Source organism: Crocuta crocuta, unplaced genomic scaffold (assembly GCF_008692635.1).
Source record: "Crocuta crocuta isolate KB4526 unplaced genomic scaffold, BGI_CrCroc_1.0 scaffold256, whole genome shotgun sequence".
In the NCBI taxonomy this organism is placed as follows: domain Eukaryota; kingdom Metazoa; phylum Chordata; class Mammalia; order Carnivora; family Hyaenidae; genus Crocuta; species Crocuta crocuta.
The window spans coordinates 519,781-544,147 of NW_027530999.1; positions in this window are offsets into that span (position 1 = coordinate 519,781).

A 24,367-nucleotide genomic window follows, 5' to 3' on the forward strand; every position below is an offset into this window, starting at 1 on the left:
ATCTTTGTGGTAGCTAACAATGTCCTCAGATACATGTGACCAATATTTTAGTTGAAGTCATTTGTGTTACTCTGTATAACCCCCCTTGCTACCCAGCTCTGGGAAACATGGTTCACTGAATATAGTGTACCCACCGCTATGAGCCCAAACCTTCATTCAAGGATGTCACAGAAATATACCTTGAGTGAATAGTTTGGAGAAGGAGTATCAAGGAAATTTGGCTCAGTCCCACATTTGGTTTGGTATAGAATAGGAAGAGAATAGCTATAGAAAGTTAGACATAAAAAATCAGAGATGTAGAGCTATGAGTCAGAGTTAGCAGAAGTCATTGGACTTCAGATAGCACTTAGGGTAAGTGATAGTCCTTCTAATTTTATTTATAACTCAGGCAGTGTGAATTCAGATGATACCTCATCTACATAGGCATGCCTGAGGTTATCAAAGACCTAAGTCCTCTTTACCTCCTCAATAATAGGAAATTTGATTTTCTGATAACTGGCTAGAAATTCATTTGTGGCCAGAAAGTTACCAAATCACATAACCTGTGTTATCACTGAGATTTAAGTAAGTTGCCTCATGGTAAAGCTAGATCTGTTAGAAAAAAAAAAGTAAGCATACTCTGTGTCAGCCTCTTTTTAAGGGTTTTGCATTGTATATGGATCTTATATATATTAACTCTTCATAACAAGCTCACAAGTAGATAACTTATTGTCCTAATTTGACAGGGCAAATTGAGACATGGAAACGTTAAGTCAGTTGCCTAACCTCTCAGAGCCAGTAAATAGCAGGGATAGGATTGAAACAGAGGTAGTCTAGTTCCAGAAGCCAAGTTCTTTTTTTTTCTTAATAATTAAAAAAAATGCTTATTTACTTATTTTGAGAGAGAGAGAACATGAGCAGGGGAGGGGCAGAGAGAGAGAGAGAGAGAGAGAGGGAGAGAATCCAAAGCAGGCTCAGTGCTGTCAGCTCAGAGCGCACTGTGGGCCTCGGTCTTATGAACCGTGAAATCATGACCTGAGCTGAAATCAAGAGTTGGACGTTTAACCAACTGAGACACCCAGGCACAATTCCAGAGGCCATGTTCTTAATAACTATGCATATTCTGTCCTACTGTACTTTTCAGCATAGTCCAAAACAAGCCTAAGGCACAAACAAAAGTGAAACCATCTAAAGGTTTTAAGTAAAAAGAAAGGTAGATCAGCAAGTAAGAATAGTCCTGCCTAACTGTTCTGAGCATTGTTGTTACTTATGGTAGGAACTGTTGTGAAATTGTTTAATGTTTGTTTCTTCATTTCTTCAATTTTAAAATGAGATCCATGCCTACTCTGATGCCTTTTATAGTAGTTTTGAGAACATGAATACATGACTGAAACATTTAATCAATGTCGAGAAAAGTCCCATAGAAATTACAAGGTAATAATTTGAAAAATGCCTGGGGTATGCAGGAAGGTTCATTACTAATCTCAGAGTTTGCACTGGAGGGCAGGGAACTTTGGGAGATTTTTCCAAGAATAAAGGAGCTTGTGGGTGTCATTTCCCTACCCTGTCCCAAAGCCTAGATACATGGATACCTATATGAACACTCTCCACCTAGCATGCTAACAGGGTGTTTGGCCCCCTCATACTCCAGCAGAAATTCCAGTCTCTATCACAGCCTGAGGAGTTCTCCTGGGTGGATGCAGGCCCTCTCCCACAGCAGATCAGTGCAGATCTTGCTGGCACCACACACCCTGTCCCCACATTCTCCTGTGGACCTGCCCCCTCAAATACACCCTTGACTAGGACCCATACAGAGCAGTGCCACAAGCTTGGAAGTGGGCATGCAGCCCTCATGGGCCACCTCCACTCCAGAGTGACTTCTGCCCCAGGGAGAGGGGAAGAAAACCACACACATAACTCCATCTGTGGCCCTAAAAGTGGGCTGGGGGCAGACATTGGGTCAAACTTTAGGTCCCAGTGAAAGCTTCTCAGGGGACAACACAGAGAAAGCACCCTACAATTTGGTGCTACTGCATCTATGGCAAACACCTGGTCTCACTCAGCTCAAGCCCAGGGCAACTCCAGACTGGCCCACTAACAACAGGGACCAAACCCTGTCCACAGGCAAAGAGAGCCATTGCAGTGTGCCTGGGTGGCTCAGTCAGTTAAGCATCTGACTTTGGCTCAGGTCATGATTTCATGGTTAGTGGGTTCAAGCCCTATGTCAGGCTCTGTGCTGACAGCTCAGAGCCTAGAGCCTGCTTTAGATTTTTGTCTCCTTCTCTCTCTGCCTTCTCCTGCTCATGCTCTCTCTCTCTCTCTCTCTCTCTTTCTCAAAAATAAACATTAAGAATGTTTTTTAAAAAAACCCAAAACCATTGCAAACAACTGGACTGAAGGGAAATGTGGCTCAGCCACAGCAGTAGAGCACAGTCAGCACACATAGGAGATACCCCTGAAGTACCAGTTTCTGATGAAAGGGAACATTGAACTGCAGGGCATAGGAGGGCCGTTTCTTCATAAGGCCACTACTTTCAAGAGCAGGAGATGTAGCTGATTTTTCAAACATACAGAAACAGACATAAAGAGTTACACAGAATGAGGAGACAGAGCAATATGTCTCAAATGAAAGAACAGGAGAAAATCACAGAAGAGACCTAAGAAAATGGAGGTAAATAATATGCCTGACAGAGAATTTAAAGTAATTACCACTAAGGTATTCTCTGAACTTGACAAAAGAGTGGAGGGTATCAGTGAGACCCTTAACAATAAAAAAGAACCAGTTAGAGATGAAGAAAATAATAAATGAAATTAAAAATACACTATATAGAATAAAAGCAGAAGCGTGTAAAGCAGAAGAACGATGTAGCAGCCTGGAGGATAGATTAATGGAAAGCAGTCAAGTGGAGCAGGTTAGAGAAAAAAAAATTATGTAAAATGAGAATAGATTTAGAGAACTCAGCGACATCATCAAGTATAATAACATTTGCATTATAGGCATTCCAGAAGAAGATGAGAAAGAAAGGGGAGCAGAAAATTTATCTGAAGAAATAATAGCTGAAAACTTCCTGAATTTGGGGAAAGAAACAGAAATCCAGATCCAGGAGGCACAGAGCACCCTCAACAAAACCAATGAGGGGGTTTATAGCAAGACACACAGTAATTAAAATGGAAAAATAAGTGATAAAGAGAGAATTTTAAAAGTAGCAAGAGAAAAGAAAATAGTTACATACAAGGGAAATTCCATAAGGGTATCAGCTGATATTTTAGCAGAAACTTTGTAGGCCAAAAGGGTATGGTATGACATACTTTAAGTGCTGAAAGAAAAAAAAAAAAACAATCAAGAATACTCTCTCCAGCAAGGCTATCCTTCAGAAAAGAAGGAGAGATAGAGTTTCCCAGGCAAACAAAAGTTAAAAGAATTCATGACCATTAAACTAGCCCCACAAGAAATGTTAAAGGGGACTCGTTGAGTTGAAAGGAAAGAACATAAGCCAGAGTAAGAAAAATAGAAAGCACAAAAGCAGTATAATTAAGTATATCTATAAAAATCAATCAAGAGATTCATAAAATAAAATGATGTAAAGTATGACCTAAAGTATACCTAAAATTTTGGGGACAGGAAGGAGTAGAGAATGGATTGAAATTTAAGCAACCATCAGCTTAGTATAGATTACAGTATGCATGGTAACCACAAATCAAAAACCAGTAATACATGTGCAAAAAAATACAGAGAAAGGAATCCAAACATATCAGTAAAGAAAGGCAGCACATGATGAGAGAAGAGAAGAAAGGAACAGAGAAGAGCTACAAAAACAAACATGAAACAAGTAACAAAATGGCAATAAGTAAATATCTACTAATAATTATTGTTAATGTAAATGGACTAAATATTCCAATCAAAAGACATTGGGGTGCCAGAATGGATAAAAAAGCAAGACCTATCTAAATGCCACTTACAGAGACTCATTTCAGACCTAAAGGCAAATGCAGATTGAAAGTGAAAGGGTGGAAAAGCATTTAACATACAATGGAAGTGGAAAGAAAACCAAGGTAGCAATAGTTATATCAGACAAAATAGACTTTAAAACAAAGACTGTAACAAGAGACAAAGATGGATACTATATAATCATAAAAGGAACAATTCAACCAGAAGATAAAACTGTAAATATTTATGCACCCAACATAGAAGCACCCAGATACATAAAGTAGCTAATAACAAACATAAAGAAAGTAATAATAATAATACAATAATAGTAGAGGATTTTAACATCCCACTTACATTGAGAGATACATGATCCAAACAAAATCACCAAGGAAACAGTGGCTTTGAAGGACACATTGGACCAGATGGATCTAACAGATATATCTAGAACATTCCATTCTAAAACAGCAGAATACACATTCATTTCAAATGCACATGGAACATTCTCCAGAACCATTATTATACTATATGTTAACTAACTTGGATTTAAATTAAAAAAAAAAAAAGAATCACGTGTTAGGCTACAAAACAAGTCTCAACAAATTCAAAACATTGGAAGTCATACCATGTATCTTTTCTAATCACAATGCTATGAAACTAGAAGTCAATTACAAGAAAAAAATCTGGAAAGTACATAAATACACAGAAGTTAAATAACATGCAACTGAACAAGAATGGGTCAACCAAGAAATTAAAGGGGAAATAAAAATACATGGAGATAAATGAAAATGAAAATACAATGTTCCAAAATCTTTGGGATGCAGAAAAAGCTGTTCTAAGAGGGATGCTAATAGCAATACAGGGCTATCTCAAGAAATAAGAAAAATATCAAATAAACAGCCTAATGTTACACCTAAAGGAACCAGAAAGAGAACAAACAAAACAAAAAACCACCAAAAGGAAGGAATAATAAAGATTAGAGCAGAATAAACAAAATAGAAACTAAAATCAAACAAAAATCTCCCCCAAGAAAACCCAATAGAACAGAAAATGAAACGAGGAGCTAGTTCTTTAAAGGGATCTACAGAATTGATAAACCTCTAGCCAAAACTCATCAAAAAGAGAAAATAAGTTCTCAAATAAAATTAGAAGTGAAAGAGGAGAAATAACACCACAGAAATACAAAGGATTATAAGAGTTTTATGAAAAATTATATGCCAAAAATTGAGCATCCTAGAATAAATAAATAAATTCTTAGAAACATAAATTCCCAAAACTTAAATAGAACAAATAAAATGTTGGAACAGATAATCAGGAAAGAAGTTCAATCAATATTCAAAAACTTTTGGGGCACCTGGGTGGCTCATTTGATTGAGTGTACAACTTCGGCTCAGGTTATGATCTCACAGCTAAAGCCTCGTGTGCTGACAGCTCAGAGCCTGGAACCTGCTTTGGATTCTGCATCTCCCTCTTTCTCTGCCCCTACCCTACTTAACACTTTCTCTCTCAAAAATAAACAAAAATTAAAAAAGAATTAAAAAAAAAAAACTTTCAACAAGTAAAAGGCCAGGACAAGATGGCTTTAAAGGCAAATTCTACCATAATTTAAAGAAGAGTTAATACCCATTTTTCTCAAACTACTCCAAAAAGAGAAGAAAACTTCCAAATTTATTCCAAATGGGGCCAGCATTACTTTGATATCAAAATGGGATAAAGACACTAAGAAAAAGTGAACTATAGATCAATATGTCTGATAAGCATAGAAGCAAAAATCCTCAATAAAATATTGGTAAACTGAATTTGACAATACATTAAAAAGTCATTCACCATGATTGGGGCACTGAGGTAGCTCAGTCAGTTAAGCTTGGTTTGGGCTCAGTTTATGATCTCACGGCTTCATGGGTTTGAGCCCCGCATCGGGCTCTGTGCTGACAGTACAGAGCCTGCTTGGAATTCTTTTTTTCTCTCCCCTCTCTCAGTCCCTCTCCACTTGCATTGGCTCTGTCTCTCTCTTAAAAATAAATTAACTTTAAAAAAATAAAAAATAAATGAAAAATAAAAAAGTTATTCACTATGATCAAGTGGAATTTATTCCTGGAATGCAAGGATGGTTCATTATTCACAAATCAATCGTCAAGATTTATCACATCAACAAGAGAAAGGATAAAAACTATATGATCATTTCAGAAGATTCATAAAAAGTATTTGACAGAGTACAACATGCATTCATGATAAAAACCCTCAAGAAAGTAGGTTTAGAGGGAACATACCTCAATATTGTAAGGGCTATGTATGAAAATCCCATAGCTAAAGTCATACTCAATGGAGAAAAATGGAAAGCTTGTCCATTAGGATCAGGAAGAAGACAAGAATGTCCACTCTCATCATTTTTATTCAGCATAGTATTGGGAGTTCTAGCTACAGGAATCAGATAATAAAAAGAAATAAAATTCATCCAGATTGGTAAGGAAGAATTAAAACTTTCACTACTTGAAGATGACATGGTACTATATATAGAAAACTTGAAAGACTCCACCAAAAACCTACTAGGACTGATAAATGAACTCAGTAAGGTCACAGGATACAAAATCATTATATAGAAATCTGTTTCATTTCTATACACTAATAATGCAGCAGCAGAAAGAGAAATTAAGAAAACAGTCCCATTTACAATTGCACTAAAATTATAAAATACCTAGGAAAAAACTTAACCAAGGAGTTGAAAAATATGTAGCATGAAAAGAAATTGAAGATGACACAATGGAAAGATATTCCATGCTCATGGATTGGAAGAACAAATATTGTTAAAATGTCTATACTACCTAAAACAATCCATAGATTTAATGCAATCCATGTCAAAATACCAACTTTTCACAGATCTAGAACAAATAATCTTAGAATTTGTATGAAACAACAGAAGACCCAGAATAGCCAAAGCAATCATGAAAATGAGGGAAAAAAAAAACTGGAGGTACCACAATCCCAGCTGTCGAGATATTCTACAAAGCTGTAATAATCAAAACAGTGTTACTCACACAAAATCAATGGAACATAGATCACATAGATAGACACATATATCAGTGCAATAGAATAGAAAGCCCAGAATTAAACCCACAATTATATCGTCAATTTATCTTCAGTAAAGAAGGAAAAATTATGCAGTGGGAAAAGACAGTTTCTTCAACATAGGTGTTGGGAAAACTGGACAACTACATGCAAAAGAATAAAACTGGACCACCTTCTCATACTATACACAAAAAGAAATTCAAAATGGATAAAGACCTAAATGTAAGACTGGAAACCATAAAAATTATAGAAGAGAGCTCAGCCAGTAATTTCTATGACATTGGCTATAGAATATTTTTCTAGATATTCCTTTCCTGAGGCAAAGGAAACAAAAGCAAAAATAAACTATTGAGACTACGCTTATAGTGTAGGAAACTTCTTCACAGTGAAGGAAACAATTAACAAAGGTAAAAGACAACCTATTGAATGGAAGAAGACATTTGCAAATGACATATTCAAAAAAGAGTTAGCATCCAGAATATATAAAGCACTGATACAACTTAACAACAAGAAAAAATAATGTGATTAAAAATGGGCAGAGGACATGAACACTTTTCCATAGAAGACATCCAGATGGGCAACAGACACATGAAAAGATGCTCAACATCACTCATCATCAGGGAAATGCAGATCAAAACCACAATGAAATATCACTTCATACATGTCAGAATGGCTATACTCAAAAACACAGGAAACAGCAACTATTGCTGAGGATATGGAGAAAAAGGACCCCTCATGCAGTGTTGTTGGGAATACAAACTGGCATAGTCACTGAAGAAAACAGTATGGAGGTTCCTCAAAAAATTAAAAATAGAATTACCGTGTGACCCAGTAATTTCACTTCTGAATATATACCCAAAGAAAATGAAAACACTAATTCAAAATGATATGCCCCTGTATGTTTATTGAAGCAGTATTTATAATAGCTAAATTATGGAAGGAGTCCAAGTGTCCATTGATAGATAAATTAATAAAGGATAGGTAGATATATTCATAAAAATGGAATATTATTCACCCATAAAAAAGAATGAAATCCTGTCATTTGCAAGATGTATAGAACTAGAAAGTACTTTGCTGAGCAAAATAAGTTCAGTAAGAGAAAGACGCATACCAGATTATTTCACTCATATGTGGCATTTTAAAAAACAAATAAAGGAAAAAAGAGACAAACCAAAAAACACTCTTAAAGTTTTAAAAAATGTTTATTTATTTATTTATTTTTTTACAAATAGTTTATTGTCAAATTAGCTTCCACATAACAGTGCTCATCCCCACAAGTGTCCTCCTCCATGCCCATCTCCCCCTCCCCCTCACATCCATCAGTCCTCATTTTTTGTCAGCATTCAAGAGTCTCTCATGGTTTGCCTCTCTCCCTTTCCCCCACCATTTCCGCCCTTCTTCTCCCCCTTGTTCCTCCATCAAGTTCCTCCTAATCCTCCTATCTATACCATGGAATACTACATGGCAATGAGAAACAATGAAATCTGGCCATGTGTAGCAACATGGATGGACCTTGAGGGTGTTATGCTGAGCGAAATAAGTCAGGCAGAGAAGGACAAAAAATGTTTATTTATTTTTGAGAGAGAGAGGCAGAGCGCGAGTGGGGGAGGGACAGAGAGAGAGACACAGAATTGGAAGCAGACTCCAGGCTCCCAGCTGTCAGCACAGAGCCCGATGTGGGGCTCACACAAACTGTGAGATCATGACCTGAGCTGAAGTCAAATGCTCAACCAATTGAGCCACCCAGGCACCCCAAAAAGCAGTCTTAAATATGGATAGCAAACTTATGGTTACCAGAGAAGAGGTGGGAGGATGGGTGAACTAGATGAAGAGGATTAAAAAGTTACACTTATCATGATGAGCACTGAGTAATTTATAGATTTGTTGAACCACTATATTGTACACCTGAAAATAATATGACATTATATGTTAACTATACTGGAATTAAAATTTAAAGTGTCATGTATGATGTGAATTCTCAGTTAATGGTCCAGTGGCATTGGATAATACCTCATCAACTCTTTGAGTTGAAAAATGGAAACTACCATAAGTCAAGCTTTGAAGGACATTTCCTATACCCTGAATATTTTCTTAGTGACATAATGAGCTGTGAGGGAAAACAGATGCTGGATTGGTTAACCCCTCAGCCTTAACCAGACTTAAAAATTTTTTTTTGTACTTCTCATTTCAGTTTATTGTTTTAACATGTCATCTGTGCACACTAAATTCATTATGTAAAGAGTGCTCAGGGTGTTTCTGTTATTATTAATCCCCAGTGTGTCCAAAGGCAAGAGTCAGAGAGGAACTGGCAAGTAAATTAAAGGCCTTGGATCAGAGTGTATAGGAAGCTAAATGGTGGCAGTGCATCTATCAGCCACACCATTTGGCAATTTCAGTACAATTACACTAGGTTTAGACACTAAATATAAAGTGTTATACAAACAGATTTAAAATGGGTGAGATGGAAGCCTGTAGCACTTTTCTAGGATTAACACAACAGCCACTGTGAAGAGACAGAGAATCCCACTGTATGTTCAATTTCTAAGAAATAGCAATTTGAGTGGAAGAAGCTCCACAGTGCAAGATAATAACATTATTTTCCATGTATAGTTTAAAACATAATGATTACTTCCCAAAAGGGCAGAGATCTTTGTAAAAAGGAAAAGTTATTGTGATTAATGGAGGGAAAGACAAGCTCAGAAAGGAAAAACAAGATCATCTAAAAATAAAACTTCAATTTGTGAAAAAGAAAATACTTAGACTATGTTGTATTGTTCATTCCAAAAACTATAATGGGTGCCTAAGAGAAGGGATAAAATAATGAGGAAGGAAGGATCCTACTGGAGAAATGTTGATTTAGCATGAGATAGATCTGAGTGATTATAATTGTTAATGAGACCCAGGAGATTTCATCCAATTTTACATAATAAGTTTGGTAAGTTTTTTTTTAATGTTTATTTATTTTTGAGAGAGAGAAACTAAGCATGAGCAGGGGAGGGGGCAGAGAAAGAGGCAGACACAGAATCTGAAGCAGACTCCAGGTTCTGAGCTGTCAGCACAGGTCCCCAATGTGGGGACCTAACTGTGAGATCGTGACCTGAGCCAAAGTCGGATGCTTAAGTGACTGAGCCACCCAGGTGCCCCACAAGTTTGGTAATTTTAAAAGAATATTCTACCTCTCTCTTCTCTTCTCTCTCTCTTTTCAACTAATGGAGTGCTCTTTGCAGGATAGAGACCGAGGCACTCCTTCACCAGCTCCTCTTGTGTGATCTGTGTGGAAAGAGTCCAGTGCTAGATACCATAAAGCTGTGAAAAGAAGACTTTGACTCTGCCCTCAGGGAACTTAAGAGTTTAATAGGGGAGGTGACCTACACTTAAAATAATATTTAAGAGTTAGGAAATGGCAAGCCTAAAAATGTAGCTCAGATAGTGTGCCATGGGGACTTAGAGTTGGGAAAGATTATTTGTCAGTGAAAATGTGAGAAGGCTTTATGGGGAGCTCAGGAGGATGTCCCAGGAAGAGTGAATAATAATTATATTTGGCTAGAACTTTGGGTGTTGTGTAACTTTATTTCTGGTGGTTGAAGTTCAGGGTTGCAAAAATGATCTCTTTTCTGTGGTGGACTAAAATTTGAGGGCTTAACTAGAGCATGATTTAGTAGCATTTTGTGCCTAGTTTAACTCTTCTGTAGACTCTAGGCAATACAGACCACTCTTCTCTTTTCTGTCTGGCTCCAGGGAACTTGGCCTGAATCCATTCCATGGTGTTGTGTCAGAACTCAGACACAACTCAGACACTTTTAGTTCTAAAAGATAGAGATTTGCTTTAAAATAATAAAAAAAACATTGAATGATACACACTGTAAGAAATTCAGTTTATTTTTAATATATTTGCAGTAATCTTGTTGGATAGAGGATTGGTTAGAGGAAAATTGATTAATATTTAATAGCACCTGCTATTATGATACTGCATGCTTAAATATAATCACAATGAAGAATCAAAGGGCACCTTATATTACATAATATGAAATATTTTAAAGAAAGCTAATTTTGAAAATTTCTTTAGATTTTTGTTTATTTATTTTAATTTTTTTAACATCTATTTTTGAGAGAAAGAGAGAGATAGAGCACAGGCAGGGGGAAGACAGAGAGAGAGGGAGACACAGAATCCAAAGCAGACTCTTGGCTCTGAGCTGCCAGCACAGAGCCTGATGTGGGGCTTGAACCTCCAAACCATGAGATCCTGACCTGAGCCAGAGTTGGATGCTTAACCAACTGAGCCCACCCAGGCACCCACCCCTCTGCTTTAGGTTTTTAACTGTTAGGTTGTGCTTAAATCATAACTGAATGCTCAGAAGACCTTAAATCATTTGGGTATATGTATATTACATGTAAGCATTCTCTAGCAATTTTTGAAATTAGAGGAAAGAAGTTTAATCAACCCTATGGCTTCTACCTTAGTGGTTTAGTTACTTAATGTCCCTAGCAACCTCAATCAGGTTTTAGTTTGTAATTATTAAAGAAGATACAGATTTTCTCCTCTTAATTGAGAAATAATAGTGAATATCTCCTCAACATCTCTCCTATTGTTCTTCTTCTTCTTTAACAAGTGCTAGATCTACTTCATGCCCTCATTATCTCTTCTCTGGTCTATAACAAGAACCTCCTAAATGGTCTTACTGTTTTCTGTTTCTGTCTTCTATCATCCAACCCACCTCATGAAAACTAATCTTGCTAAAACAAAGCATAGATCATATCATCTTCTTGCACAAAATATTTCAATAATTTCCTATCACAATCTGGTCCAAGCTCAGATAGCTTGCTTTGACTTGCTAGGCCAACACAATCCAGTTCCTTCATATATTTTATATGCTTTATTCAAAGTTGGTAACTTCTCTGTAAGCATTCCCTCCTCCACACTTAAGCACTTCCTATCCGGAAAGTCTTCCCTATCATTTCTAGTTACAGAAATTCTCATTATCCTTCAAAGTCTTACCTTTGCAAGTGCTTTCATGCTAACTCTACTATGCCCTAGCCAATCCTAGTCCAGCCAAGAGGAAGTCAGTTCTTCTTCCTCTGAGTTCCCAAACTATGTGAACTAGCCTTATAGCAGTTATAATTTTCTACCTTGCATTATAATGATTGTGCTATATGGCAAAGTCCTTGAAGACCAACATCACATCTCATCCCACAGTATCTATCCCTGTGGTCTACACATTGTGTTGCCTAATAAATTCTGTTGCTTGGCAGATATATTATAAAAATTTTTTTTAAATATCTGTTTTTGAGGGGGGAGGGGTAAAAGAGAGGGTGAGACACAGAATCAGAAGCAAGCTCCAGGCTCTGAGATGTCAGCATAGAACCCGACATGGGGCTCAAATCCATGAACCATGAGATCATGCCCTGAGCTAAAATCAGATGCTTAACCGACTGAGCCACTCAGGAGCCCTGCTTGGCAGATGTGTTTAATGCAACATTGACTTGCCCAAAGATTGTGATTGCTATACATTTTATTGGGAGGAATTGAGGGCTTCCAATAACTTTCAGTTACTTGTTTTGAAACTCCTTACTCATTTTAGTCCACATTTTTAATGTAAAATATTTTAGAGTTGATAAAACTGGACACAATATGAGAAGAGTGGCAGAAAAGGAAATGCTACAGATTGTACTTGTGAATTTGTTGAGCTCAGGATAACGAAGCAGCATCTGTTCCAGAAATATCTACTAGTTAAGACCCAAGAAGTCAAACATACCTAACCATCCTGTATATCACATTTTTCAGCAGGAGGTGCCAAGAAGAAAAGGAGCAATCTACCATCTGCTAAGCCATCTGTTTCATAAGACCTATTCCTTATTTAGTGCCGTCAGGGTTTTTAGTTCTTTTAAAAAGAAGATTAACATTGTCAAAGACCCCCAAATAAGAGCATATGATAACATTATCTAATAGCCATCTAAGTTAGCAGCAACTTTTATATTTCTTAAAGTTGTTTTCCTGTTGAATTATGTTCTTTATGATGTGTGTAGTATGGAAAGTGCATAATCTGTTCATCAGAAGCCCTGAGTCTCAATCTTAACTCTGATTCCTAGTAACTTATCTAGGAAAGTTGCCTACATATGACCTTAAACTTCTTTCCATGTAAAATGGAAATAGTAATTACCTAAAGGATGGGAGCTAAAATGTAAGCCCCTTGAGAAAGCAAGAATCTTCATCTGTTTTGTTCACTGACACATTCCAAACACCCAGATCATTGGCACATAGATGTTCAATAAATACTTGTTAATGGGTAATACCAAAATAAAACTAATACCTGTTGAAATGCTTTGAAGACTATTTATCCAAATAATAGTGTTTTAGGCTTAGAAGGATGAGTGTCACCTAATCCAGTTATCTTGGTTTATAGATGAGTAAACTAAGAACCAGAAAGGCTGACCTGCACAAGATCTTGAAATCACAGAGTTGTGAAGCTAGCACAACAATCCAGGCTTCCAAAATTCTAGTTTGGTTCTCTTCTGTTGAATCATGCCTTTGTTTTTAAATCATATGATCAATCCATTACCTTAGTACAGCATTTTACAGACTTCAGTCTTGTGTGTATGTACCACTTTATCTATTTTTGCAGTGTTTGCATACATTATTATTTTCTTACTGTTCTTTAGGTTGAGTTAAATCACTAAATGTAAATACTTTGTCTTGTCTTAAGCAATAACGTCCATGAAATAATGTGTTATTTCAAGTATACAAGAAAACAAGTAATGTTTTCTTAGTGTATATTAAGATGAAAAATGTACAGTTAAGTACCATCTAAAATTGTTTTGCCTATCTCTAGTAAGTACCTTTTACATATTCTTAGGGAAATACTGCTTAGAACTATCTGTGATGCATTATGACTTCATATGAATATTCTTCATAGAGTAAAATAGCAAAGGAATTTCTAATACAGTCAACTCATGACTTTTTATATTAGAAGAATATTGATAATTTAAAATATGAAAAAAATAGAAATTTAGCTTACATTTTTCCCCTCCTGTTCTATCTTGGTGGAAATGGTAAGAATGTTGTGCTATTGTGGTGGGCTTAGAAATTTCATAGCTATAATGTTGGATGTGCAAAAATGGAAACTATTTCTTTATAATTATACTTAGCTCTTAAACCTCCATACCTGCTATTGGTAGAGAATTTAACTAGCCACTGAGAGGTTAACATAGGCACTTGGGAATTTTGTCTCACATTTTTTTTTCCAATAAATACATAATCAATTAAGGGTCTTGTCTTTTCCCTTCCTCTTTCCTTTTTCCATGAGGGAATCTAAGGTCAGCTCATAGTACAGTGAGTCGGTGGCAAAGAGGGTGCTGTCATATCTGAGTTCACATTCTCTTTTTTCCACTCTGTCCTTGCAGTTTTCTTTCTTTTCAGTCCAACAGTTTTGTTTTGTTTTTAAATATTTTTTCATGTGTCTCTGAAAATAAGACTTCTACATGAACATTCATTATTCCACATCATAATAGTTTATGGTGTGCATGATATATGCTGAAACCACCAAGCTTTTAGTCTTTTTGGTACCATAAACCACTTTTCTTTCTCCAAGGATCCTACCTCTTGAAACTGAAACCTTGACTTTAAAGGCTGTTAGCTCTGTTATGGGCTTTTTGGAGGTAGTAACCTGAACTGTAGAAATTCCTGATCCTAAATCATTCTTGTGATAATATATGTCTCTGAATAAGGACAGGGTCACATACAAGGAAGTGGAGAGGGGAGGCCTATTAATTGACACCTAAAATGCTTGTTTCAATACACTATGCATACAAATCCTTTTTCTGTATATGCACCTTTAACTGTTCCTTTATATTGTTTTTGTTTTATAGGTAAAAATAATTCTATCCTTAATTTCTTTTTTTTAGTTCTTATTTTAAAAATCCTTTAATAAATGACTGGCTCTCTGTGGGATCCTCATATGGTTACTAAAGTTATAAAGTAGAATTAACATCTATACTTGTGTAGCCTTTTTAGTTTTGATTAGAAAACTTTTTCATATACATATCTCTAACTATCCCCCATAAATCTATGAGGGAGATAGCAATAGTCACAAAGACAAGAATATTGAAGCCAGAGAAATCTAATGATAAGGTAATAAGACAATTATTTTTTAAAAAAGTATATTGTGAAACACATATATACATATTTATAGGGGACATGAAAAAATATCTTACAGTTTTGGGATGTTTAATAATATTTGATTAATTAAAGGTATATATTAAAAAATCTTACAAATTTTTTAATGTTTTATTTCTGAGGGAGAGAGAGACAGCATGAGCAGGGGAGGGTCAGAGAGAGAGGGAGATACAGAATCTGAAGCAGGCTTCAGGCTCTGAGCTAGCTGTCAGCACAGAGCCCGATGCGGGGTTCGAACCCATGAACCGTGAGATCATAACTTGAGCCAAAGTTGGACGCTTAACCGTTGGAGCCACCCAGATGCCCCTAAAAAATCTGGTTTTTATTAAGTCTTTAAGTTCAACTTACTTTTTGCTATTATATTTTAAAGTCAAGTATTTTTTTAATATAAAAGTAACATTTCATTGTTTTTGGATTCAAATTCAATTAATTCAATTGGAAAAGATTAAATTCCTCTGAACAATTAATATTAATTTTTCTATTAATAAACTTCTAAATTGCCTTAAACATTAACATTTCATTGTTAAATTTAACATATTCAATACTTTAGCCTTTCAAATATCCAAAAGGGCAGGTTTAAAGCCCCAGTGAACAAAACGTCGTGACAACTTCAGCAACTCTTAAGAACTTAATTAAACTTAGAGGGAAGCATTATCTTAACCATTCCAATGTTTTTTACAAACTTAAAAAATTCTCCTATACCTGAGATCTTAAAATCACAGCTTGAGATGTCAGATTTTCTTAGATATTATAAACATTTTATTTTAAGCGTATTTACTTATTTTTGAGAGAGAGTATGAGTGGGGTAGGGGCAGAGAGGGGGAGAGAGAGAATTCCAAGTGGGTATGCAGAGGCTGATGCAGGGCTGGAACTCAAGAACCATGAGATCATTATCTCAGCTGAGATCAAGAGTCAGATGGCTAAGTAACTGAGCCACCCAGGTGCCCCTTATAAACATTTTAAGTAGTAAACTTTATCTTAAAGCAAATGCAAAAAATATGAATACTAAGATTTTGTCATACTCTATGACTTCCATAGTTCATTCTGTAGGTTCCTAGAGTCATAAAGTCATTTAGCTAGGATAAAAGGAATACATTTTACTAAATTAAAAAACTTAATATTTTAATATATTTGCTTGGAGGTCAGACATTCTAAGTTGGATCTAAGGACTGTAAACTTTCAGTGTGATTCTACCCAAATTACAAATGGGCACTCTGGAATCATTCTCATCACAGTTATTGTACATGGGGATCTGGAAGTCTACGCTTTCATCTGGGGTTTAGTCTTGCAACTCCTTACCTGGTTCTTTAGTAGTCTTTTTCATGTTTTATCTTCTTCATCAAATGATTGCGTTCAGCTTATATTTTTACAGTCTGATTAGAGTTTGCATTATTTTTCAATTTAAGGTCTTCTCTTCAAGGGTTTTTTGTTTTCTTTTGTTTTTTAGCTCTATAATAGTTTTCATTTATCTTGGTTGTCTCTCAGCTACAACTCTGTGGTCATTTTAATAACAGTTATTTTCAATGTGCCATTTGCTATTTTTTAAATTCTTCATCATATTTTTAAAGTCTATTAATAATTTTTTTTAATTGAAACACAATCCCAACCAGTCTGTCCATTCCTTTTTCTTTTCAGCACTGTAGAACTCCCTTCTAAAGATCTCTGTCTCTGCATCAGCCTGAATGACTGTTCTTTGGTCTGATGCAAGCTCTCATCCTGATATTTTCCTTTGTTGCTTTCCTGTTTCAGATCCCTTATTTTCTGGGTTCTCACTTTGTCCTCTTTTTTTATATGAATCCTCATTTTACTGAAACATGTAGTCTAATAGCTTCCTGTTGCTTCCATAAGGTATAATAACATTCATATCATAGGTCTCCCCAAAGAAAAAGAGAGGGGAAGAAAGAAGCAGAAAGTTTATTTGAGAAAATTGTACCTGAAAACTTCCATAATTTGGTGAAGGAAACAGACATCCAAATTCAGGAAATACAGAGAATTCCCACCAAAATCAACAAAAGCAGGCCAACACCAAGACATATTGTAGTAAAATTTGCAACATACAGAGATAAGGAAAAATTCCTAAAGGCAGCAAGGGAAAAATCCTAACTCAGAAATGGAAGATAAATAAGGTTAGCAGTAGATCTACCCACAGAAACTGGATAGGCCAGAAGGGAGTGGCAGAAAATATTCAATGTACTGAATGGGAAAAATATCTAGCCAAGAATACTTTATACAGCAAACCTGACATTCAGAATAGAAGGAGAGACAAAGAGTTTTCCAGACAAAAACTAAAGGGCTTTGTGACCACTAAATCAGCCCTGCAAGAAATATTAAAGGGGACTCTTTGAGTGAGAATGAAAAACCAAAAGTGACAAGAAAGGAAAAGAGTAACAACATTGTTTCTCTAGAAACAACACTCAACAAGTAACAAAATAGCACTAAATTCATATCTATCAATAATCACTCTGATGCAAATGGACTAAATATCCCAACCAAAAGATGGAGTATCAGAATGGATAAAAAAACAAGACCCATCTATATGCTGCCTATAAGAGATTCATTTTGGCCTAAAGACACCTGCAGATTGAAAGTGAGGGGATGGATAACCATTTATCATGCTAATGTAGATCAAAAGAAAGTCAGAGTATCCATACTTATATCAGACAAACTAGGTTTTAAATGAAAGACTGTAAGAAGAGTTGAAGAGGGGTACTGTATCATAATAATCTATCCAACAAGATCTAACAATTATAAATATTTATGCCCCCAACTTGAAGAACCCAAATATATAAATCAATTAATAACAAACATAAAGAAATTCATTGATGATATTACAATAATAGTGGAAGACTTTAACACCTCACTTCACAGCAATGGACAGATTAGCTAAGCAGAAAATTGAGAAGGAAACAATGGTTTTGAGTGACACACTGGATCTGATGGACTTAACAGATATATTCAGAAAATTTCATCTTAAAGGAAGGGACTACATTTTCTCTTCGAGTCCGCGTGGGACATTCTCCAGAATAGATCAATACTAGGTCAAAAATCAGGCTTCAACAAATACAAAAAGATTGAGAGCATACCATGCATAGTTTCTGACAATGATGCTATGAAACTTGAAGTAAGCTACAAGAAAATACTGGATAAGACCACAAATACTTGGAGGTTAAAGAACATCCTACTAGATGAATGGGTTAACCAGGAAATTAAAGGAGAAATTAAAAAAATACATGGAAAGAAATGAAAATCAAAACACGACAGCCCAAAACCTTGGGATGCAACAAAAGTGATCCCAAGAGGGACACATGTAGCAATACAAGCCCACATCAAGAAGCAAGAAAAGTCTGAAATCCATAACCTAACCTTGCACTTCAAGGATCTAGAAAAGGAACAGCAAATAAAGCCTAAAGCCAGCAGAAGGGAAATAATAAGGATTAGAGAAGAAATAAATGATATAGAAACAAACAAACAAAAACAAAGTAGAATAGATCAATGAAACTAAGAGCTTGTTTGTTGAAAGAATTAATAAAATTGATTACCCACTAGCCAGACTGTATCAAAAAGAGAAAGTATCCAAATAAATAATATCATGAATGAAAGGAGAGAGATCACAGCCAACACCACAGAAATGCAATCATAAGAGAATATTATGAAAAATTACATGCCAATGAGTTGGGCAATCTGGAAGAAATGGATAAATTTCTAGAAGCATACAAACTACCAAAACTGAAACTAGGTGAAATAGAAAGTTTGAACAGACATATAACCAGTGAAGAAATGGAATGAATAATCAAAAATCTCCCAACAAACAAAAGTCCAGGACCAGATGGCTTCCCCAGGATTTCTATGAGACATTTAAAGCAGAGTTGATACCTATTTTTCTCGAGCTGTTAAAAAAAATAAAAAGTCTATGAAGTCAACATTACTTTGACTCCAAAACCAGACAAAGACCCTACTAAAAAGAATTACAGGCCAATATCCCTAATGAACATGGATGTAAAAATTCTCAAGAAGATAGTAGCAAATCGAATTCAACAGTACATTAAAAGAATTATTCCCCATAATCAGCTGATATATATTCATATATCGTATGGCTGGTTCAATAGTCACAAGTCAATCAACATGATTCACCACACTAATAAAAGAAAGGATAAAAACCATATGATCCTCTCAATAGATGCAGAAAAAGCATTTGACAAAATACAACATCTTTTCTTGATTAAAAAATCTTAAGAAAGAAGGGATAGAGGGAACATATCTCAAGATCATAAAGGCCATATATGAAAGACCCACTGCTAATATCATCTTTAACGGGGAAAAACGCGAGAGCTTTCCCCCTGAGGTCAGGAACACTACACTGACATCCATCTACCACTTAAGTCCCAACCTCAGGACTCAGACAACAAAAAGAAGTAAAAGGAATTCAGATTGGCAAGGAAGAAGTCAAACTTTCACCATTTGCAGATAACATAATATTCTATGTAGAAAATCTGAAAGACTCCACCAAAAAATTGCTAGAACTGATACACAAATTCAGTAAAGTTGCAAGATACAAAATCAACGTGCAGAAAAATGTTGGATTTCTATACACCAATGATGAAGCAACAGAAAAGGAAGTCAAGGAATCAATCCCATTTACAATTGCTCCAAAACCCGTAAGATACATAGGAATAAACCTAACCAAAGAGGTAAAAAAATCTGTATTCTGAAAAGTATAGAACACTTAAGAAAGAAATTGAAAGAAATGGAGAAATCTTCATGCTCATGAATTTGTAGAACAAATATTGTTAAAATATCTATAGTACCCAAAGCAATCAACACATTCAGTGTAAACCTTGTCAACATACCACCAGCATTTTTCACAGAGCTAGAACAAAAAAATCTTAAAATTTGTATGGAACTACACAATACTCCCAATAGCCAAAGCAATTTTGAGAAGAAAAGAAAAACTGGAGGCATCACAATTCTAGACTTCAAGCTATGTTACAAAGTGGTAGTCATCAAGACAGTATGGGACTGACACAAAAACAGACATATAGATCAATGGAAGAATAGAAAACCCAGAAATGGAACCACAACTATATGGTCAACTAATCTTCAGCAAGCCAATGGAAAAAAGACAGTCTCTTCAACAAATGGTGTGGTGGAAAACTGAACAGCAATATGCAGAAGAATGAACCTCTACCACTTTGTTAGCACCATACCCAAGAAGAAATTAAAAATGGATGAAAGACCTAAATATGAGACTGGAAACCTTCAAAACCTTATAGGAGAAGACAGGCAGCCAACTCTTGGACCTCAGCCATAGCAACCACTTACTAGACATGTCTCTGAAGGTAAGGGAAACAAAAGGAAATATGAACTATTGGGACTTCACCAAGATAAAAGGCTTCTATACAGCAAGGGAAATAATCAACAAAACTAAAAGGCAACCAATGGGATGGGAGAAGATATTTTCAAATGACATATCTGATTAAGGCTTAGTATCCAAAATCCATAAAGAACTTATCAAACTCAACAGCCCAAAACCAAATAATCTAGTGAAGAAATGGGTGGAAAACATAAATAGACACTTTTTCATAGAAGGCATCCAGATGGCCAAGGGACACATGAAAAGATGCTCAAGATACTCATCATCAGGGAAATAAAAACTATGATGTGATACTACCTCACACCTATCAGAATGGCTAAAATTAACAACAAAGGAAACAACAGATGTTGAGGATGCAGAGAAAGGGGAACATTTTTGCACTGCTGGTGGGAATGTAAACTGGTACAGCCACCTTGAAAACAGTGTGGAGTTTCCTCAGAAAGTTAAAAATAGACCTATCCTATGATCCTACAATTGCATTACTAGATATTTACCCAAAGAATACAAAAATACTGATTCGAAGAGGCACATGTCCCTCAGTGTTTATAGCAGCATTATTACCAGTAACCAAATTATGGCAAGAGCCCAAATGTCCATTGACTGATGAATAGATATGTAGTATATGTGGTATGTGAGGTTAGGGAAAGGAGAGGAATTTTTCAATTCAAGGAGGAATTTTCAATTCATGAAAAAAATTAATGAGCAGTATTACTGTTATTGTTTTAAAACCAATTGATTAAAAAAACTTACAAAGATATGAATAGGTATTATACAAAATAAATACAAATCTCCAATAAACTTACAGAAAAGTGGATGCCAGTATCTTAACACTGTTAGCCAGATTTTTAAAAAGTCTTGCTAATGATGAATTTTGTTTCAAGAACACTTTTCTTTGATTGATAATGATGTCATACTGATCTTAAATTATAGCCTGGTCATAGTCATAACCACAATAAATATTATTAAAACTTTTAACTCTCAAGAGCACCAATATAAAACAGATTGGCTAGGTCATCTAGATTTCGCTAATGATTCTGCAACTAATAATCATAGGGTGAATACCATAGAGTTATAAAATCAAGAGAAGCCACATTGTTATGTTTGGAAACATGTCTTACCTCTACTTTGGTTGCCAAAACCCTGCAATAGTGAATCTTATCTACGTTTATTGTTCAGAGCCTTCTAACAAAACTTATAGTAGTCCACATTTTTGAAGAAGTAAGTTCTTTATAATTGGCCCAAAACTTGAAGCGTTCATTTTTAGCTTCCTCTGAGTAATGCACATGTTAATTGTCTTTCAGGCTATTTATTTATTTATTTATTTATTTATTTGCTTCTGATTAATCTTTATGAAATCTACTACAGGCTTCAAGTCTTTGGGTTTTACAAAGGAAGCAGAGCATATTTTAGTCAGTACAATTTATAGAAAGTTCTCACAGAAGGCAGTGAAAGAAGTTCTCTATTCCCTTGTGGTATGTGTAGTACTAGATCCAGCTATTTGAACAGTTAGAACACATGAATGTAACAGAACACAGGAAGGGGAAAGAGTAGTTTCCAACTGTGAGCTCTGTATCAAAACAGTTACTGGTAGTGAAGAAAGTTTAAGTTTTAAATCAACAATGCTGGATCCTTGATTAGAAATCGCATCACAAACTAGTGGTCCTAGTGCCAAATTTAGCCTGCAAGATGTATGTATTTGGATGGAGAGTGTTTTTAAAACCTTAAACTTGATGCTTTTTTAGGTTAGTCATATGCATTGTAGCTCACCATAGGCAGTACTACTTCCTAGGTTTTTATACCTATTCCATCCCATATACATCTATATACCTGTCTCCTGAAGGAATTTGAGAATGCTGTATGCTTTAAACTTTCTTAATGTTTTGCTGTGTAATTGTATTAAACTACAGTGAGAAGGTAATGGAGGAGAGATATTGGGAAGTAATCTTCCTAATCCTACTAAGAATGGATATTTGCAGAATCTTTCCAAATCCAGCCTTTGCTTACTGAGATTTTTGAGCTTCAAAGAGTTTATTAATCATGTAAATATGAAACGACTATAGAATTAAGACCTTGAAAGAGAGAATACATATGTTAAGAAATGCTAAATGTGTTCTATGACAGCTCCATCAACATCAAAATAATAAATTCTTCTAAGTTACAGGATATTCAGAAATATTTTTGGCATTAACCAGAATGCCTGTGGTCTACTCATCCTTATTTCTAGTAAAGTTAAATTGTCAGAATTTCTTATAAAAAAAAGTTTTGAAGCTTTAAAGATAGGGAATTCATCCTCCAGAATTCATTTTGTTATTAGCAGTCATGATGAATCTGGGAGGAGGGTTATCAGGTCAAGGGCCATGCATTTTAGTTTTCCCACTTGCCACATTTCAACTGAGAGTTTTCAGTAGTTGCACCATATAGTCTACAATGGTTTTTTTTTTTTAATTTTTAACATTTATTTATTATTGAAAGACAGAGACAGACAGACACAGCATGACTTGGGGAGGGGCAGAGAGAGAGGGAGACAGAATCCAAAGCAGGCTCCAGGATCCAAGCTGTCAGCACAGAGCCTGATGTGGGGCTCGAACTCACGAACTGTGAGATCGTGACCTGAGCTGAAGTCGGACGCTTAACCAACTGAGCCACCCAGGTGCCCCTAATCTACAATGTTTTAAGGGTTAAATAAATTACTAACATTTGTCTTTTTAAATTTAGGATTCTATAGCTATTGATTTGTCAATGTTGACAGGATTGACTGATCTATTCTTATAAGGTGAGGTGGAGCTTTGCTGACCCAATTTTTGGGATGAGAGGATTAATGAGCGCCCTAAACCAAAACTTCTGAGGAAAAGAAGGATTTTGGAGGAATCACTAAGTATTCTAGTTATACAGTTGCTGTTAATGACTGAATTATTTGTTCCTGATTTGGTTAACAAAGTGAGACAAAGAAAGGGGCAGATTATTCTATTGATTGCTTAAACATGCAATAACCAGGAGTCACAGTGCTGGAAGCTAGGATAGGTAGTGGCAAGGTGGGTGGGCTGCATAGTTGGAGGGCCAGGAATGGAATTCTGGCTATTTCATTTACAATTGATGTGGGTCTTGCCAATGTCTCTCAAAGTTCATCAGTTGATTCTAAGGAGATGAAAAGAGAGGGTCTAAGCATGTGGGATCCAGCATTAGATTGCTGGTTTAAGTTCTGCTCTGTAATTCCAAATTCCCAGTTGTGTGATCCCGGTCAAGGTATCTAACCTCTCAAAGCTTTAATTTGTCATCTATAAATGAAGTTAATTATTGCAAAGTTTGATTTATGTTAGTGAAAATCAAATGAGACAGTGCCAGGAAAATGATAAATGTGCAATAAGTGATTCATCTTTCTCCTCTTCTCCCTCCCTGTTTCATTTTGGTAGTAGTAGTGACCATAGTAGTATGATTATGTTTTTTCTCTTTGTTATTGTTTTGTACTTGAAATCAGTTTTAGGGCAGGGTTTATCTAGCCATTAACAAATTTATGGCTCATGTTTGCCAACTCCGGTAGACTTCACAGTGGCCTTTAAATTTTGCCTTAAGTATAGTTACAAATGAAGGTTAATGGCATAATTTCTCTGGTGAGAATAGAATTAGACATAGGGTAAAATCATGCTGGCAGACTCATATAACATCAGGAAAAAAATAACCTTGAATTTAAGGACCATACTCTAAGAGGGGATGATAGACAAGCAAAGATTGGGTGATGGGAGTTTTATTTGGCCAGATCAAACACATCCCCAGTGAGGTAACACTGCTGTAATATTTGAAGAGAAGAGATCAGCAATGAACTTTAGTTGATGAAAATATTAGAATTTGAGATGAGTCT